We start from the raw sequence: 21,901 nt of genomic DNA, 5'->3' as shown, positions 1-21,901 counted from the left end.
AATTATTTAAGTTAAGCATGGGGGACAAGAAGTAATGAGATGGGGTTGATATAATTGTTTAATATAGTGGGGGACAAGACATAATGTAGTGGGGTGAGAATAATGTAATTATTTATGTTAAGCATGGGGGACAAGATGTAATGGGTTGGGGTTGATATAATTGTTTAATATAGTGGGGGACAAGACATAATGTAGTGGGGTGAGAATAATGTAATTATTTATGTTAAGCATGGGGGACAAGGGTTTAAAATAAAGAAAATATTAAGTAGTGGGGACAAAGCATGCAATTGGGGGAATATTTGGGGTTGGGGATTCAAGACAAGAGTCTTGTTATAAATAGAGTCATTTGACACATTTTAAAAGGACTTGAACATTAGGGACTAAGACTTGAGAGAAAAAACTTAGACTGAACTTGAAAGATTTTTGAGGATTATTTTGAGAGAGGAAGACATTCCGAAAATCCCAAGAGTGTTAGAGAGTTTAAAAAAAGAAAACAAAAACAAAGGGAGAAGCGAGTTTAGTTTCGGGTTTAATACACGCGTGGTTTGTTGCTGTTTAGTTTGCTTACAAACTTTTGGGTTTATTCTATTGAGTTGTTCGGTTTTTCCCTCAAAGTTTTCTGGGCCTTGAATCTGATTCGAATTTGTTGTTGTTGGGTTGTTGTTGTTGCTGTGTATTTACACTACTGCTGCTTCTATTGATCTTCATCTTCTTTCCTTGCTTTCCCAAATACCAGGTACACAAACTGATACACTGGTTCATCTTGTAAGCCACTCGAGGCATGAATGCAAAAAAATGAGAAAGATTTGAAGTTGTAATTTAATGTAGTCTTTTCTTTCTTTTACTGTCTGTATGTAGAATGTTCTATGCGTTGCCATGCAAACTCCTTAAACAACTCACTTTTGAAACTTAACCATAATAACTCGAAAGTATGTAAATAAAGTAGGACCTTATCTTCATTTATTTTAGGAAACAAAAAATAGAAAATGTAGTCATGCTAAGATTATCCTTTTAAAAATAATGAGACGAGCCTCGCCAAAAGAAAATGCAAATTGCGGGGCCCTCAATAATTGATCATAATAAATACTTAGAATTTGGGATGGACTGTTTAGTGAATTTCACTGCCTTCCCCAAAGATAATAACGCGTTAGACTCTTTAGGCGCGACTTAATTAAATTACATTCTTAAATTCGGGTGCGCATTTATGTGACCCAAATTCAAATCTCAACGGAGTCGAAATGTGTTAACAACTACGGGTGCATTGATTGTGACGTGGTTCGAGATGCATTTTCACGACGTTGCAATTCTATAAAAATAAATGATAATAATAAAAGCGGTTTAAACTTAATAAAAGCACATAAGTCACAACATGTATTTAAATCAGATATTTAGCCATTATAGCAATTTAAGCGACCGTGCTAGAACCACGGGATTCGAGGGTGCCTAACACCTTCCCTCGGGTCAACAGAATTCCTTACTTAGAATTTCTGGTTCGCAGACTTCATTTGGAAAAGTCGAAAATTTCCTCGATTTGGGATTCAAGATAAACCGGTGACTTGGGACACCAAAAGCCAAACCTTTCCCAAGTGGCGACTCTGAATTAAATAAATAATCTCATTTCGAATATTGTCACTTAAATTGGAAAAACTCCCTCGCGCATTTATCCTTTGGGGTAGGCGCGCAAAAAGGAGGTGTAACAGTACTTTAAGAGTGGAAGCATAAAATAAGCAACCAAAAACTCTTAAGTGAGACAGAGAGGGAGAATGCAAATAAAGCATCTCAAAGGGTGCTTTGTTTCAATCACTTTAGAAGAAAGTCTCCTAAGTATGTATGCAGCAGTAGTAATACATTCACCCCAAAACTTTAAAGGAACATAAGCTTGAAATCTGAGTGCCCTTGCCATATTAAGAATAGTTCTATATTTTCTTTCTACAACTCAATTTTATTGGGGTGTATAAACATATGAACTTTCATGCATAATACCAAGACTAGATAGCAGGCTTTTGAAATTAGTACTTAAAAACTCACTTTCATTATAAGTTCTCATAGTCTTAACTGTTTTAGAGAATACATTTTGAACTTGAACAAGAAAATTCTTAGCACAACATAAGCTTCAGACTTAGAGGTTAACAGAAATATCCAATTCTATCTACTATAGTCATCTACTATAGTGACAAAGAACCTTCTTCCATCATGAGTAGGACATCTGTATGGCCCCCAAATGTCACAGTGAACTAGTTTAAAAATGGACTTAGTTGCAGTATTACTAAGCTAAAAAGGAAGTTTAGTTTGCTTGGCTATTGGGCATACACTACACTGGTGACTGTCACTAGCAGTCAGCTTATTTAACTTGTCTACTCTTCTTATTACATCTAAAGGAGCATGTCTGTGACGACCCGACCCGTCGTCTCATGAGTTACTGTCTCGTTCATCCCATTTTATACTTCCTCATGTTTTATTATCGGTATTGGGTGCATTAGGATTTATTTGGAGCGATTTTGATAAGAAATGAGACATTTAGTCTCTTTTAAGAAGGTTTAAGTTGGAAAAGTCAACCAGACATTGACTTATGAGTTAAAGGGCTCGGATGTGAATTTCGACGATTCTGTTAGTTTTGGGAGGTGATTTGTGACTTAGGAGCAGGACCGGAAGTAATATTGGAGGTCCGGTGTTGAATTAGGCTTGAATTGGCGAAGTTAGTATTTTGGCGAATTCCGGTTGATAGGTGAGATTTTGATCCGGGTATCAGAATGAAATTCTGAGAGTTTTTATAGCTTCATTGTGTCATTTGAGATATGTGTGCAAAATTTCAAGTCATTCGGACATCGTTTGGTCGGGTTTTTGATCGAATGTGTGTTTTAGAAGTTTTAAAAGAACTTAGGCTTGAATTCGATATAATTTGATGATTTTGGCATTAGTTGAGGTGTTTGACGATTGGAGCAAGTTTGTATAATGTTTTAAGACATGTTGGTGCTTTTAGTTGAAGTCTCGGGGTCCTCGGGTGTATTTCGGAAGGTTAACGGATCGATTTAGGCACGAAAAAAATAAAGCTGCTGCATTTTTTTACAACACTGTGAACAGTAGTTATGAACAGTGCCCCGTAACAGTATCCGTGAATAGTGCCGTGAACAGTACCCCGCAACAGTACCCGTAACAGTATCCATGAACAGTAACACGGGTGAACAGTAACACGGGGTGAACAGTAATTCCGAAAAATTCTAGGCTGAATGTTTACATTTCATTCGCGAAAAACACCCCATTTCTCCATCATTTTTAGTCATTTTGAGAGCTTTTGGACGGGGATTGAAGGGAGTTTCAACTAAGATCGATTGGATGTAAGTTTTATGAGTTAAATACATGATTTTATTGAAGAATCATCCTAGAAATCCATGAAAACATAGCCAAATTATAAGAAATTAGGGCTTGAGATTGAAATTCTAAATTTGGGATTTGAGGGGCCAAATGGACTCCGATTCTTGTGAATTTGGTATGTATAGACTCGTGGCGAGATAAGGAACATTTTGATGTAAAAATTTCTGGATTTCAAGACGTGGTCCCGGGGCTCGAGTTTTGCAAATTTCGTGATTTTTGATATTTTTCGAGTCTTTTCGATTGGGTTATATTCCCTTAGCCTATTGTGATGTATTCGTTGTGGTTTTGGCCAGATTCGACACGCGAGGAGGTCGATACGAAAGGAAAGTCATCGCGGAGTAGTATTTGGCCGGCTAGAGGTGAGTAATAGATGTAAATGTTATTCTGAGGGTTTGAAACCCCGAAATTTCACATCGTAACACTATATTGAGGTGACTTATACGCCGGATAACGGGCGTGGGGTAGAACACTGTTGGGGATTGTGACTTGGTCCGTCCCGAGAGATATTTTACTACATTTTTGGTTGAGAGGTATACTTTATTATTGTAAATTGGGCTTGTTGTCATGCTTGGGGCCTTGTGCCGACCTGTAGAACCCTTAGAGTATTTTTGACTGGTTTTCCTCACTTATTTTGTTAAAGAATTTATATCCTTAGTCATATTTCCAATTGTAGGCTTCTTGCCAATTATTTGAATCCTTCAGGGATTGATATCACTGCTTTCGCATATTTTGCATATCATTTGACCTCAGTTCAAGGTTTTAAATACTGTTTTGCAAACTCAGCCATCTTTCTAAGATTTGAAAACTTAAATGATATTTCTAAATGTTATTTCGGGCTGAGAACTACTGTTTTACAAATGCCCAAGGGCTTATGATGATTTCTGGACTGAGCATGGATCGGGTTGCGCACCGCAGCAGTGTTATATTGATATTGAGGCCGAGAGCCTGGTTGATTACATTGATATTGAGGCCGTGAGCCTGGTTGATTACATTGATATTGTGGCTGAGAGCCTAGGTGATTATACTGAGATTGATATGAGGCCGAGAGCCTAGATTTGATGCCACGGGATGGCTTGATATTGCGCTTGGGGTGTAGGAGCCCCTCCGGAGTCAGTACACACTCCTAGTGAGCGCCGTTAACGATAAATAAATATGGATGGCTCGGGCTGCACGCCACAGTAGGTACCAGAGGGTACCGTCATATGCATTGCATTGCACTCATGCATTTATTCTTTATCTGCATTATCTGCCATAATAATTATGTGCTCTTATTTCATTGACTGGTTGCTTTATACTGTTCTGAGCCTGAGGGGCTGATACTGTTCTGAGATACTGAGCCCGAGGGGCAGATTTCTACTTATTATTTTGATACTGAGCCCGAGGGGCAGATTTCTAATTATTATTTTGATACTGAGCCCGAGGGGCAGATTTCTACTTATTATTTTGATACTGAGCTCGAGGGGCAGATTTCTACTTATTATTTTGATACTGAGCCCGAGGGGAAGATTTCTACTTGTTGTTTTGATATTGAGCCCGATGGGCAGATTTCTACTCGTCATTTTACTGCCAAATTACCTGTTTTACTGGTTTAAAAGAAATTTCACATGATGTTTCACTGAATTGTTATTTTAAATGATTTCACTGCTTCTGTATAGAATGTTGTGTGCCTTAACGTGTTTTCTTACCTTCAGTCATTATTTATATTTATTACTCACTGGGTCGGAGTACTCACATTACTCCCTGCACCATGTGTGCAGGTACAGGTATTCCTGAGGCATAGAGCGAGTTTTCTGCTATTCAGTTTTCATCAGAGTTATCGAGGTAGCTGCATGGAGTTCGCAGACCCGTTTTCTCCCTTATCTTCTGTTATTTATGATATCTTCAGACTTTGTTCCTAATTCCATACTTTGTAGAATTTTAGTAAACTCTGCAGTAGCTCATGACTTGTGACACCCCGGTTAGGGCTGAGTTGGGTTGGATTTTCGTATTTTATCTATACTTTCCGCTATTGGATATTATTAAACCATGTTTATACTATAATTGTGTTAATTAGTTGTCTTAAAAGGATGAATTGGGTTGAATGGCTGGCCTTGTCTTCATGAGAGGTGCCATCACGACCAGGTTCGGGAATTGGGTCGTGACAAGTTGGTATCAGAGCCTAGGTTAATTGGTCTCGCGAGTCATGAGCCAGTTTAGTAGAGTCTCACGGATCGATATGGAGACGTCTGTATTTATCCTCGAGAGGCTGCAGAACCTTTAGGAAAACTTCACATTCTTGAATTCTTATCGTGCGTCTTTGATTCTGCTTGAAAAGTAACTCTTACGATTCCTTCCACATGTTCGTATGCGCGAACGAGCACTCAGTATTTGATTTACCTTGATGGCTTGTAATTCCCCGATAGAAGGGCGGGACGTGATCTCAGTGAGTTTGATGTTAGGCCAGTATGGAGGACTTGAGGCCGGATCTTGCCTATGGCTTGAGCACTAAGGTGTTGATGGTGCGAGCAAGTGTTTTGAACCTTTATGTTCGGTATTATCCCTATTAGTGGGAATCATGGCTGGATAGCTACGTGAGGAGTATGATAGTACTGCGAGATGTATCTATATGACTTGGAAGTGACGAGGAAGGTCTACTGGATGATAGATGAACTATTGAGTGTATGATTTCCATTGTGATAGGATGTGTAGTCCCAAGTTATGGGTGCGTGAAGAATCTTTTTATGTCTCCTATTTGGAGTGAAGTAAATTTCATGTTACAGTATGAGTTTAGACTCAGGAAGATTAAGTGATTGTGTAATGTGTATGGCAGTGGAAGGTATACAAAAAATATTAACTAAAGGTAAAGCTAGTGGGTAATTGGCTTATGAGGGGAATCTATTTGTCATACTAGTTAGATAAGTCTGGGAGCTGAGATCGCTTCTGTAAATGTATTATGACGAAATTGTTGAGTCAAGGAGACCACCTTGAGGGTCGAAAACATTAAAGAAAGAATATGTTCTTACTCGGTTGAATAGCCCAATAATGGAGGATTGAAAGGTATTTTCTATGTGTTATGATTCAAATAGGTGCAACGCATGTCCATGTATCAATTTTGATAATATAATACATGTAATATTGAGATTAATGTTGTTGATATACATTGTGATGCTTTGTCAAGTTGTGGACGTGTTGTTAGGATGGTTTTGGTGATTCTCTGGCAGGTGGATAGGCTCAATTACAAAGGAAACTCTGCCGAAATTTTTGAAAATTTTGGGACTTAGTAAAAAAATTTGTCGCCTAAAGAGTGGGCTTAACTGTTGTGTGAGTGAATGCAAAAATTGCAGAAGAGTTAAAATTTCCGATGATTCGTGTTTCCACAAGCTTATGAAGGAGTGAGTTTAATCTCACCATAGTATTACGGCAGCAATAGAGTATATGTGTTGTGATCTATGGCTTCGAACCAAGTTGGGGAGCTTGCTATTAGTTAGCGAATTGTACGGTTATGTACTATGTTAGTTCCGATTTGATGCATGCTAGTGAATCAGTTCTGGTTGTGGAAATTAGGCCGAGAATGGCACGAGTGAAGGAAAATTTTTGACAAGATGTCATGAGCTCGGATGAGCAGGAGATAAGTTTCGATGTTTACGGTAAGTTGGAATTGTCTTCAGAGTCACCTAAGATCGGTGTTTTGTAAAAAGGTTTTTGCGTCCCGGTTAATGACTCTTGATCGCTCTTCAGCGTTAGTGCGATCGATGGTTTGGAGGTACGCTCCAGATATTGTTGTGGTAGGTTGTGGGAGTGTGTCCCACGGGAAGATTATATAAGTGTGGCATGTGATCACTTGATTGATTAACGATGTAAACCAAGTATGAAGTTTATGATGGTGTCGTTAAATTAAAGATTCATGTCTGGAGGGCACTTGGCATATTGGGTTGTGAACTGGGGAGGATTACCCCAATTGTGATGGTTGTTCTTGTGTGTTATGAGAAAAATGGGAGTTATTATGGACCTTTGAAAGGTTATCATACTAGTTCAGTGTGATCAGAATCGGCTTGAAGTCGATTGATAGATTTAATGTGAATAATGGCTCTATATCAGGCCAGATGTGTGCATTTTAGTAACGCAGTCCTTATGGAGGAGAATTTAGGTTGATGTTTCATTGTCAGGTATTTCGCGTAGTGATACATTGCGCCGTGTGAGTTGTGAGACGACTTGAGAAATTGCTATGTGTTGAGAATCTGTGTAGGAATGACGTTATATGAGCATCTTGGCTCTTGAAATTCAGATTGTACATCGCACCTCAGTTGTGCTTGAGTTTTGTAGCTTATAACGCTATATGTCCCTCAGAGATATTATTATGCACTTAGCATGCTTACGACCGATACTCGGTATTTTGTTGTAATGAGCAAATTTGGCTCGATGTGCATCTCCTTATGTGAGATCGGGTGGCACGCCGCCATGGGTATGTTATCTGGATCGGGTTGCACGCCGCAACAGTCTGATGTTGAGTATAGTTATCTATATGCTATTTTGTATGCCTTACTTCCTGTTTTCTAAGGAAAGTCTGTATTAGTGTGTGAGATTGGTAATTCCTTCCAGAGTTTGTTTTCCTTTTGTACCGCATTCGAATTGGTAGCTTATTGGCATATTGAGGTATCATATGCAACTTTTGATTATGTCTAGGGTGGCTTATTGCCTGAGCAGTTTGTACTGGGTGAGACGAGATCATTGAATTTGAGATTAGTGCAATCTGAGTATATGAAGTAAATTAAGGAGCTAAGACCATGATTTTGCTCAAAATGAGGTGATAGTTCTTGCCAGGAGTATAGAACCAACGAATCGTTGTCTCGACAGTGGTCATGAATTTATGCATACCTCATCCGTCATGTCAATATTGTAAGAGTTAGAACAATACCTATGTACATCATGCAGAACATGAGATGTGTAGCGATTTTCTTCTAGGTGATTAGAGAAAAAAGCTTCAGATGATTAGGGCGAATGATCTTCGGATGATTGGGGAAATAGTATTGCTAATTGAAAGTGACTTGACGAGAGTGTATGTCTCATAAAAAGGTAATGTTATTAATCTAATGATATTTCGGTAGTATTGCGGCATGTTCTTGTTGGGTCCGCTGATGGTACTTATGAGCTTGAGGTACGGCTCTTTCGTTTGAGTCATTTTTCATGACTTGAGTATGTTCAGGCCGTTTCTTATTGGTGCGCGTATTATGAAAGTTGTGGCTTAGGCCTGTATTGAGGTGTCATATCACCAGAGTGGTGTGTTGGATTCGAGGTGATCATTGGGGTCATTGATGAATACGAACGGATTTGATTTTAGCATGTTTGATGGATAAATATCGAGGTTCGGTTTTAAAAAAAAATTGTTACTATAATTGCTAGAGGAGAAATGGACTCATGAATGGTTGATCTGAGCAATGGTTATGATTTATTGCGTGTTTCAATTATCATTGGCAGTATATGAGAGTGTTAGAATGAGACATTGGCTAATAAGAGATTTCTATCGGTATTTGGTTGTTGTGGGCAGCTGCTGTGAATTGAAGTTATTGCTGCATTTGTTTGAGTTATTGGTATATCAAACAATTGCACCTAAGGTTGCAGGCATGGTCTATTACAGCTGGTTCAAACTTATTCTGAATGTAGGTGTGATGTTCTGATCTTGTGTATGATTCCGAAAAGGTGAAATGTGGCTCTATGATTTATGGACTAGACTAGATTGTGTGATCTTAGTTACAACGCATTATCGGACCCATGTGAGATAGGGTGACGTGGGATCATCCCCGAGTTTATGCTTGATAAGGTCATTTGGCTTTTGGTTGGCTTCTAGGACAACTCTAGGTACGCTCGAGGACGAGCGTTTGTTTAAGTTGGGGAGAATGTGACGACCCGACCCGTCGTCTCATGAGTTACTGTCTCGTTCATCCTATTTTTTGCTTCCTCATGTTTCATTATCGGTATTGGGTGCATTAGAATTTATTTGGAGCGATTTTGATAAGAAATGAGACATTTAGTCTCTTTTAAGAAGGTTTAAGTTGGAAAAGTCAACCGGACGTTGACTTATGAGTTAGAGGGCTCGGATGTGAATTTCGACGGTTCGGTTAGTTCTGGGAAGTGATTTGTGACTTAAGAGCAGGACCGGAAGTAATTTTGGAGGTCCGGTATTGAATTAGGCTTGAATTGGCGAAGTTAGTATTTTGGCGAATTCCGGTTGATAGGTGAGATTTTGATCCGGGTATCGGAATGAAATTCTGAGAGTTGTTGTAGCTTCATTGTGTCATTTGGGATATGTGTGCAAAATTTCAAGTCATTAGGACATCGTTTGGTCGGGTTTTTGATCGAATGTGTTTTTAGAAGTTTTAAAAGAACTTAGGCTTGAATTCGATATAATTTGATGATTTTGGCGTTAGTTGAGGTGTTTTGACGATTGGAGCAAGTTTGGATAATGTTTTAAGATATGTTGGTGCTTTTAGTTGAGGTCTCGGGGGCCTCGGGTGTATTTCGGAAGGTTAACGGATCGATTTAGGCACGAAAAAAATAAAGTTGCTGCATTTTTTTACAGCATTGTGAACATTAGTTATGAACAGTGTCCATGAACAGTGCCCCGTAACAGTATCCGTGAATAGTGCCATGAACAGTACCCCGTAACAGTATTCGTGAATAGTGCCGTGAACAGTACCCCGTAACAGTATCCGTGAATAGTGCCGTGAACAGTACCCCACAACAGTACCCGTAATAGTATCCACGAACAGTAACACGGGTGAACAGTACACTGGTGAACAGTAACACGAGGTGAACAGTAATTCCGAAAAATTCTGGGCAGAATGTTTACATTTCATTCGCGAAAAACACCCCATTTCTCCACCATTTTTAGTCATTTTGAGAGCTTTTGGACGGGGATTGAAGGGAGTTTCAACTAAGATCGATTGGAGGTAAGTTTTATGAGTTAAATACATGATTTTATTGAAGAATCATCCTAGAAATCCATGAAAACATAGCCAAATTATAAGAAATTAGGGCTTGAGATTGAAATTCTAAATTTGGGATTTGAGGGGTCAAATGGACTCCGATTCTTGTGAATTTGGTATGTATAGACTCGTGGCGAGATAAGGAACATTTTGATGTAAAAAATTTTGGATTTCAAAATGTGGGCCCGTTGCTTAGGTTTTGCAAATTTCATGATTTTTGATATTTTTCGAGTCTTTTCGATTGGGTTATATTCCCTTAGCCTATTGTGATGTATTCGTTGTGGTTTTGGCCAGATTCGACGCGCGAGGAGGTCGATACGAAAGGAAAGGGCATCGCGGAGTAGTATTTGGCCGGCTAGAGGTGAGTAATAGATGTAAATGATGTCCTGAGGGTTTGAAACTCCGGAATTTCACATCGTAACGCTATATTGAAGTGACTTGCACGCCAGATAACGGGTGTGGGGTAGAGCACCATTGGGGATTGTGACTTGGTCCGTCCCGAGAGATATTTTACTACATTTTTGGTTGAGAGGTATACTTTATTATTGTGAATTGGGCTTGTTGCCATGCTTGGGGCCTTGTGCCGACCTGTAGAACCCTTAGGGGATTTTTGACTGGTTTTCCTCACTTATTTTGTTAAAGAATTTATATCCTCAGTCATGTTTCCAATTGTAGGCTTCTTGCCAATTATTTGAATCCTTCAGGGATTGATATCACTGCTTTCGCATATTTTGCATATCATTTGACCTCAGTCCAAGGTTTTAAATACTGTTTTGCAAACTCAGCCATCTTTCTAAGATTTGAAAACTTAAATGATATTTCTAAATGATATTTCGGGCTGAGAACTACTGTTTTACAAATGCCCAAGGGCTTATGATGATTTCTGGACTGAGCATGGATCGGGCTGCGCGCCGCAGCAGTGTTATATTGATATTGAGGCCGAGAGCCTAGTTGATTACATTGATATTGAGGTCGTGAGCCTAGTTGATTACATTGATATTGAGGCTGAGAGCCTGGGTGATTATACTGAGATTGATATGAGGCCGAGGGCCTAGATTTGATGCCACGAGATGGCTTGATATTGCGTTTGGGCTGTAGGAGCCCCTCCGGAGTCTGTACACACCCCCCAGTGAGCATCGTCGACGATAAATAAATATGGATGGCTCGGGTTGCACCCCGTAGTGGGTACCAGAGAGTACCGTCATATGCATTGCATTGCACTCATGCATTTATTCTTTATCTGCATTATCTGCCATAATAATTATGTGCTCTTATTTCATTGACTGGTTGCTTTATACTGTTCTGAGCCTGAGGGGCTGATACTGTTCTGAGATACTAAGCCCGAGGGGCAGATTTCTATTTATTATTTTGATATTGAGCCTGAGGGGCAGATTTCTAATTATTATTTTGATACTGAGCCCGAGGGGATGATTTCTACTTATTATTTTGATACTGAGCTCGAGGGGCAGATTTCTAGTTATTATTTTGATACTGAGCCCGAGGGGCAGATTTATACTTATTGTTTTGATATTGAGCCCGAGGGGCAGATTTTTACTCGTCATTTTACTGCCAAATTACCTGTTTTACTGGTTTAAAAGAAATTTCACATGATGTTTCACTGAATTGTTATTTTAAATGATTTCACTGCTTCTGTATAGAATGTTGTGTGCCTTAACGTGTTTTCTTACCTTCAGTCATTATTTATATTTATTACTCACTGGGTCGGAGTACTCACATTACTCCCTGCACCATGTGTGCAGGTACAGGTATTCTTGAGGCATAGAGCGAGTTTTCTGCTATTCAGTTTTCATTAGAGTTATCGAGGTAGCTGCATGGCATTCGCAGACCCGTTTTCTCCCTTATCTTCTGTTATTTATGATATCTTCAGACTTTGTTCCTAATTCCATACTTTGTAGAATTTTAGTAAACTCTGCAGTAGCTCATGACTTGTGACACCCCGGTTAGGGCTGAGTTGGGTTGGATTTTCGTATTTTATCTATACTTTCCTCTATTGGATATTATTAAACCATGTTTATACTATAATTGTGTTAATTAGTTGTCTTAAAAGGATGAATTGGGTTGAATGGCTGGCCTTGTCTTCATGAGAGGCGCCATCACGACCAGGTTCGGGAATTGGGTCGTGACAATGTCCCAATCTCATGTGCCCCAAATAGCTTGAGCCTCCAAGAGGAGGAGCATTTGTAGATGCACTTTTATTTGTCATTTGAACTAAAAACTATTCTGAGATACCTCTTTTAAGCACATAAAGTCCATGTTCCTCTTTACTAACCCCTTCACCTGACCACTGAAAAATACAAAAGTCAGGAAAGAAGCCTACCATACACTTTAGTTTCTTGGTGAGTTTTGAGACTGAGAGTAAATTGAACTTAAAGTCTGGAATGTATAGCACATAAAAATCTTTTGATTATCCAACACATATGTACTCCTTGTGTGTGAAATTAACATTGCATTACCATTAGGAAGATGAACTATATTTTCCTCTGTTGTAGGAAGTGACTTATATGTTTGTAGTAACTCAAGTCTAGATATCATGTGATTTGAGGCTCCAGTGTCAATTATCCAGTCACTATTAATACACTGAGACACAAATGTGAATACCTGTAGCAACTATTTTGCTATATGAGATAGAACCTTCTGCACTTCCATTGGAGAGCATTTGAACATTCTGTTGGTATTGCTCCTGAGTGAAAAATGGTCATGTCTGTATCATTTGTGGTGTCACAAGGTTGGCTGAAATGAATCCCTTTTGATGATAAGATCCAGTGTTCAGCTGATTCGCGCAGCTGATGTGCTCTTCCTTTGCTGCAAAGTTTGGATTACCTGCAAAATTAGCATAGAGTCCAGGTGCACTTCCTTTCTTCTTAGACTTGAAATCGGGTGGATAGCCTATCAGCTTGAAATAATTTTCTTTAGTATGTCCTTTGTAATGACAATATTTCACACTGAACATTGTTCTTTCTCTGTCTATAACCTCCACTTGTGACATTTGGACCTTTATTTCCATATAAAGTAGTGCTCTCTAGACCTTCTGCAAGCTGTGTAACCTGAGCCATACTTACCAGATTTCTTTGACGCTCTTGATCAACAAGTAGTGAATAGGCCTTGTTAATGGTAGGTACTGGAGTCATCATCATAATTTGACTTCTGGATTGTGCATAGGAGTCATTCAAACCAGTAAGAAACTGCAGCAGTCTCTCAGCCTCAAAGTGCTGAGCATATTGTTTAGGCTTAGGACACGGACACCCTGGGCAAGGCATTAGAGCATCAAACTCATCCCATAAATCTCTCAGTTTTGAGAAGTAGTCTGCTACAGTCATGATTCCTTGAGTCAAATTGTGCATTTCTCTATGAAGAAACAAAACTCTAGAGCCATTCACTTTGTCAAATCTTTCTTTTAAATCTTCCCACACCTTGTGAGCACTAGATGCATATAATACACTACGCAGCAAACCAGGCCTAACAACATTCATTATCCATGACAAAACAACAACATTAACCTTTTCCCACAGATCATGAAGTTCTGGTTCGAACTTTGATTTTGGAAACCTTCCATCGACCAAACCTAGCTTACTTTTGCCTAGCAGACCAATTATCATAGCACGACTCCACAAGCATAGTTATCAGACCCAGTCAATTGAATAGAGACTAGAGAACTACCTGGTGTGTCAATTGATTGTAGGTACAATGGGTGATTATGATCGATAGAGGAAAATGATGAACCAGTTGGAGCAAAGTTGCCAAAAGTGCCATTAGTTGGTGTATCTGTTGTATTGTCATCTTCAGTGCTAATCGCCATTATTGACTTCAGCTTTGAAGAAAAAATGCAAACCCTAGCTTCGATTTTGTGATTACTCTAAGACAATTCTACACCTAATTTTGCAGAATTGAAATAACCTAGAAGTAGAGAAGAGAAGCAGAGAAGAGAATCGAAGAACGACGACAGACTAGATCATTGTCAGTGGCTTTGATACCATGTTAGCTTTCATGGACAACTGATCTAAAGCTTGAGTGGAGAGAAGATTAACGCAGCAAGAGAGAAGAGAAACAAGCATTGTTTCATTGAATAGCTGCAGAAGAAAATAAAATGAAATCGTGTGTTTACAAACTAAGAGTACAGATATTTATATGTACTTCTAACATACAATTAACTACCTTTATTAACTAACTAACCAACCTAGTTAGTGATTAAAATAATAGTTAATTATAGTTAAGTATCAGCTTGTTGATTCAATCCTTCAACACATACCTTGAAATGTGGTCGTGAATTCTTCTCTCTAGAACTCTTAAAACTCAAATCCAATTAAATTTTTCTCTTTCCCGGCTTGACTTTTACATAGCAAATTTTGGCATGCATGGCAGGACCTATATGCCATGGGTCTTATTGGAATAGGCTAACTCAATTACTCCTTTAAGCTCGTTTTTAGCCCGAATTAACTACTAAAATTTATGTGGCTTTACAATAGAACATAAAGATAATATTTATTAAGGCACTAATTTCCCTATTTGATGATTTTCCTTTCTTACACACTACTAGAAAATCGGTAAAAAGCGACCACAAAAAGCGACCAAAGTTGGTCGCTTATAGGCCTAAAAGCGACCAAAAAGCGACCAAACAAGTTTGGTTGTAATATTGCTGATCCCTTTGTTTTAGCGACCAACTTTGGTCTTTAAGGTAAAAGGATCAAATATTCCGGGTAAAGCCTATAGCGACCAACTTTGGTTGCTTTATTATTTTAATAATATAATTTTGGCGACCAAAGTTGGTCTCTAAATGTAAAATATATTTTTTTATTTATTATTAATCATAAAAAAGCGACCAACTTTGGTCTCTAATCCAAATATTATATTTTAAATTATGAAAAATAGAGACCAAGATTGGTCGCTTTTTTATTAAAAAATTTTAAAAATAAGCGACCATAGTTGGTCGCTAACTTCAAGAAATAATTTTTTTTAATTATAAGCGACCAACTTTGGTCGCTATATTTCCAGAAATTATTTTTTTAAAATGGAATAGCGACCAAAGTTGGTCGTTTTTGAGAAATCTGGGTTAAATAGCGACCAAGGTTGGTCGCTATTTCTAAAAAAAAATTACTTTTAATTCAATTTAAAATTATGTACATATGTAGTATAAATTTAGGATTTTAATTCAATTTAAGCTATATATATATATATATGTGTGTGTGTGTGTGTGTGTGTGTGTGTGTGTGTGTGTGTGCGTGTGCGTGCATATGAGTAGGTTATAAGTCGATGAATCAATTTACAAGCGTATCAATACCTAAAAGAACCCGTCCCTGTGTTCCGAGCGCTTCATGTTCTTATATATATATATATATATATATATAGCTTATACACTATATACTATATTATACTATATATATCGATATACCTTGATATATAATACACTATACTATATATGTAGTATAGTATATTATATAATATACTATACTATACACTTAGTATATATATACTATATACTATGCTATACTATGCACTAAGTATTAGTGCATTAGCTAATATTATATCAAATAGCTTATATATATACATATATTAATTTATATAAGTTGAGACGTTCTAATTTATTATTAATATATATATATATATATATATATATATATATATATATATATATATATGCATATGAGTAGGTTATAAGTCGATGAATCAATTTACAAGTGTATCAATACCTAAAAGAACCCGTCCCTGTGTTCCGAGCGCTTCATGTTCTTATATATATATATATATATATAGCTTATATACTATATTACACTATATATATCGAATATACCTTGATATATAACACACTATACTATATATATAGTATAGTGTATTATATAATACACTTAGTATATATATACTATACTATACTATGCACTAAGTATTAGTGCATTAGCTAATATTATATCGAATACAACTTATATATATATATATTAATTGATATAAGTCGAGACGTTTTAATTTATTGTTAATATATATACAAGCATATGAGTAGGTTATAAGTCGATGAATCAATTTACAAGTGTATCAATACCTAAAAGAACCCATCCCTGTGTTCCGAGCGCTTCATGTTCTTGTATAATATATATATATATATATATATATATATATATATATATATATATATATATAGAGAGAGAGAGAGAGAGAGAGAGAGAGAGAGAGAGACGCACGCTTCGGAGTACTGCTTAACTGCATATATAGCATGTTAGAGTATATTTTAGTCTATTCATCCTTTGTATTACAAAAGTGTTAACGGGTTACATTTATATTATTTAGATAGTAAATACAAAAGTAATTTTTAATTTTGACCATTCTTGACTTGAAAAAAAACCAACTTTGGTCGCTAAATATACATAAATTTAAATGTGACGACCCGGCCAGTCGTCTCATGAGTTACCGCTCTATTTCCCCTATTTCAACTTCTTTACGCTTCGTTATCCGTGTTTTATAGGATCGAGATGATTAGTTCGAGTTCGGAGAGGATTTGGTCAAAAATGAGACACTTAGTCTCTTTTAAGAAGGCTTAAGTTGGAAAAGTCAACCGGATATTGACTTATGTGTTAGAGGGTTCGGATGTGAGTTCTGATGGTTCGGTTAGCTTCGGGAGGTGATTTGTGACTTAGGAGAGTGATCGGAAGTGGTTTTGGAGGTACTGTATAGAATTAGGCTTGAATTGGCGAAGTTAGTAATTTGGCGAATTCCGGTTGATAGGTGAGATTTTGATCCGAGGGTCGGAATGGAATTCCGAGAGTTTCTGTAGCTTCGTTATATCATTTTGGACTTGTCTGCAAAATTTGAGGTCATTCGGACGTGGTTTGGTTGGATTTTTGATCAAAAATGGAATTTGGAAGTTCTTGAGATTCATAGGCTTGAATTCGATGTGATTTGATGATTTTTGGTGTTAGTCGAGGTGTTTTGATGATTGGAACGAGGTTGAATAATGTTTAGGATGCGTTGGTGCTTTTGGTTGAGGTCCCGGGGGCCTCAGGTGTGTTTCGGGTGAGTTTTGAGCAAGTACGGACACCCCGGAACTTAGAAAATGGAGGGAGCAGCAGTTGTGGCGCGGACCGCGCTCCTTTTTGCGCTGGGCATGCTGGCCTAGTGCTGACCGCGTCAAAGTGGCCGCGGCCGCGGTCGTGAAGGCTGCAGGTTGCTGGTCCTACTTCGGAAGATCATATCTTTTGATCCGCAAGGAATTTTGAGGTGATTCATATAAAGGTTGTAGCCCTTCGTGTCTAGTTTCCAGAATGGTAAAGATATCGCAATTTGGACATCTGTAGCAAACGTTATGGCCAAAATACTAAAGTCTGTCACTGCAGAAGGAGTCCTGTGCGGCCGCGCGTTGCCTTTGCGCGGACCGCGTGCATTTTGGTGCGGCCGCATGAGCTGGAAACCTGAGGGGTACCTATAAATACGAGGTTTTGGGTTTTATTTGATATTTTGACCTAGAGAGCTCGGATTTTGGCGATGTTTTCGAAGGTTTTTCAAGAAATTGGTCGAGATAAGTGATTTTAACTCAGATTTGGCTAGAATACATGAATCTATCACTGAATTCATCATTTAATTCGTGATTTGAGATGGAATTTGGGAAGAAAATTGTGGAACCTTTCAAAAATGTAAAATGATGATTTGAAGGACCAAATGGTATCGGAATTGGATAATTTTGGTATGGTTAGACTCGTGAGGGTATGAGGATTCTGAAAATGTAAATTTTACCCAATTCCGAGACGTGGGCTCGGATTTTGCTAATTTTGAGATTTTCGATATTTTTCGAATGTTTTCGCTTGGGCTTTGTTCCCTTAGTATATTGTGACCAATTCGTTCTGATTTTGGATAGATTCGACGCGCGTGGAGGACAATTTGAGAGGCAATGGCATAGCTAGCTAGAGTTTTGGCCAGTTTGAGGTGAGTAATGATTTTAAATGATGTCCTGAGGGTTTGAAACCCCGGATTTGCACAACGTAGTGCTATACTAAGTAGATATACACGCTGTGTGACGAGCGTGAGGTTCAATGCTAGGGGGATTGGGACTTGGTCCATCTCGAATGATATTTTACTACATTTTTGATTGAGACATATACTTTATTGTTGTGAATTGGGCTTGTTGCCATGCTTGGGGCCTTGTGCCGACCTGTAGAACCCTTAGGGGATTTTTGGTTGGTTTTCCTCACTTACTTTGTTAAAGAATTTATATCCTCAGTCATGTTTCCAACTGCTTAAGAATGATATGAACCAGATTTTTGAAATGTTAAACATAAATAGAAAGAGATATGAGGGCTGAGATCCCGACTGTACATTATGCCCGAGAGGCTATGATTTTAAATGACTGCGAGGGGTCGAGGACCCACTAGTGAGGATATTTTATATGATATGGATTGGGCTGCGCGCCGCAGTAGATATATATATTAAATATATTATGGATCGGGCTGCACGCCGCAGCAATTACTTATATGGATCGGGTTGCACGCCGTAGCAATTATAAAGCGCCTAGGCTGAAGGAGCCCCTTCGGAGTCTGCACACCTCCAGTGAGCGCAGTCGACTATTATTATTATGGATCGGGATGTACGCCACAGCAATATACGGATTGGGCTGCACGCCGCAGCGGTATATATGTTTATTGACTCGGTTAACATGAGAAGTATATGAATTGAGAACTGAGGATAAGAACAAATAGATGAAATAAAATGCTTAAGGAGCTGATTTATGCTGATTACATCTGTTTTACCTGGTTAAAAGAATTTCACATGATTTCCTTATTCACTGATGTTTAAATAATTTTATTGTTTTGATATAGAACTGCTTAGTGCCTTTACGTGATTTCATACTGTCAGCCATTATTTGTTGTTATTACTCACTGAGTCGGAGTACTCACATTACTCCCTGCACTATGTGTACAGATTCAGGTATAGCAGAGTCCGCACCTGAGCGCTGATTCCTTTCAGGCTTGGTAGTGATTTGGAGTTACGAGGTAGCTGTTGACGTCCGCAGCCCCTTGTCTCTCTTATCCTCTATCATTTATGTTTTCTTCAGACTGTTGTATCGGATTCCGTACTTTGTAGACCTATAGCAGATTTTGTAGTAGCTCATGACTTGTGACACCCCGGTTTGGGCTGTGTCGGGATGGTTCCTGGTGTTATTATCGTTAAATTTCGCAATTTATGAGCATTATATTATGTGTTATTACTGTTTATGAAGATTAACTGTTTAAAAGAGGTATTCCATTTTGGTCTGGCTGTCCTTGTCTCCACGAGAGGCGTCATCACGACCGGGTTCGGGGATTGGGTCGTGACAAGTTAGTATCAGAGCCTAGGTTACTTAGGTCTCACGAGTCATGAGCAGGTTTAGTAGAGTCTCGCGGATCTGTACGGAGACGTCTGTATTTATCCTCGAGAGGCTATAGAACCTTAAGGAAAATTTCATATTCTTGAAACTCTTGTCGTGCGAACTTGTTGGTCCGAGAACTAAACTTCCGTTATTCTATTTTCTCGTAGATGGCGAGGACTCGCGCTACCGGACGAGGCGGACGACCACCAGTGCCACCCACTGAGGTCACCAGAGGCCGTGGGCGCAGTCGTGGCCATGGTAGAGGCAGAGTAGCGAGGGCAGCACCTATTGACCCACCAGCTGCCCCGGCTCCGGATCAGGCTCCTGCTATGGATGCTCCAGCAGCACCAGTTCAGGCACCAGTTGTGCCTATCGTGGTTCTGGGTCTTCAGGAGGCCTTGGCACAGATCTTATCAGTTTGCACTGGCCTGGCTCAGGCAGTTTCAGCCACTACAGCAGCAGCTACTTCACAGGCCGGGGGAGGCAATCAGACCCCCGCTGCTCGCACACCTGAGCAGGTAGTGCAGGGACTACAGACACCGGGGGCACCTCCAGCTCAGCCGACTGCACCAGCTCAGGGGTTTATTGTGCCAGTTATGCCGGATGATGAGCAGCGTCATCTTGAGAGGTTTGGTAGACTCTAGCCTCCGTCATTCAGTGGTGCTGAGGGCGAGGATGCCCAGGGTTTTCTTGATAAGTGTCAGCGGATGCTCCATACAATAGGGATTCTTGAGACTAGTGGTGTGGCATTTACCACCTTTCAGTTTACTGGGGCTGCCTTCACTTGATGGGAGGCGTATGAGAGGCGTAGGCTGGTTGGTGCAGCGCCCCTGACTTGGCAGGAGTTCTCCACTCTCTTCATGGAGAAGTATGTACCGCAATCTCGCATGGAGGAGCTGCGTAGGCAGTTTGAGTGGTTAAAGTAGGGAGATATGACTGTGTCACAGTATGAGGCGAGGTATTCTGAGTTGGCTCGTCATGCCGTTTGGATGGTTCCAACCGATCGGGAGAGGATCAGGAGATTTGTGGATGGCCTTAACTACCATCTCCATATCTTGATGACTAGAGAGAGGGTATTGGGTGCTACATTCGAGGAGGTGGTTGATATCGCTCGGGAGATTGAGATGGTTTGCCATCATGATAGAGATGAGAGGGAGGCCTCGAGGCTCTGGAAGTTTCAGTGGTGCTCCTTCGAGGGGCTAGTTCCAGCAGGGTAGAGGTCATTCTTTTAGGCCTGCTCAGTCGGCCAGTCCAGAGTATCGTGGGGCATCCTCAGGTCGTGGTTATCATGGGTCGCAGCAGGGCCAGTCATCACTCAGTGCCCTTCCAGCTCAGAATTCATCTCGTGCCCCATCAGTCCAGGGTTCTTCCGTGGCAGGTCCTTCTTCTGGCCATTCTGGTGCCAGGGGTTCCCTTCAGTCCCCATTTCCAGCGCCGAGTAGTTGTTACGAGTGCAGAGAGTTTGGGCATATGAGGAGGCAGTGTCCTCGACTTCGCGATGGTCAGTATCAGCAAAGGGGTCAGCCCTTGACTTCTGCTCCAGTTACTTCACCACCCGCCCAGCCAGCTAGGCGTGGAGGTCAGGCAGCCAGGGGTCGCCCTAGAGGGGGAGGTCGATCAGGGGGCGGTCAGGCCCATTTCTATGCACTTCCTGGCAGGCCAGATGTTATTGCTTCAGATGTTGTCATTACAGGTATTGTTTCAGTCTGCCACAGAGATGCCTCTATATTATTTGATCCCGATTCCACCTTTTCTTATGTGTCATCATACTTTGCTCGTTATTTGGGTACACCCCGTGAGTTTCTTGCTTTACCTGTTCATGTATCTACCCTAGTGGGCGATACTGTTGTTGTAGACCGTGTGTACCGGTCATGTGTGGTGACTATTGGGGGTCTGGAGACCCGAGTGGATCTATTGCTATTGAGCATGGTGGATTTTGATGTCATTTTGGGCATGGATTGGCTATCTCCGTGTCGTGCTATTCTAGACTGTCATGCTAAGACAGTCACTTTGGCTATGTCGGGTGTACCGCGGATCGAGTGGCGTGGTGTGACTGATTATATCCCTAGTAGAGTGATCTCTTTCTTGAAGGCCCAGTGTATGGTTGGGAAGGGTTGACTTTCATATCTAGCATTTGTGAGGGATGTTGGAGCTGAGACTCCTAGTATTGATTCTGTCCCAGTTGTGAGGGGTTTTCCCGATGTTTTTCCCGCAAACTTGCCGG

This window comes from Nicotiana sylvestris, chromosome 9 (genome assembly GCF_000393655.2).
Source record: "Nicotiana sylvestris chromosome 9, ASM39365v2, whole genome shotgun sequence".
NCBI lineage: Eukaryota > Viridiplantae > Streptophyta > Magnoliopsida > Solanales > Solanaceae > Nicotiana > Nicotiana sylvestris.
The sequence above is the reverse complement of the archived record's forward strand: the minus strand, read 5'-3'. Positions refer to the sequence as shown.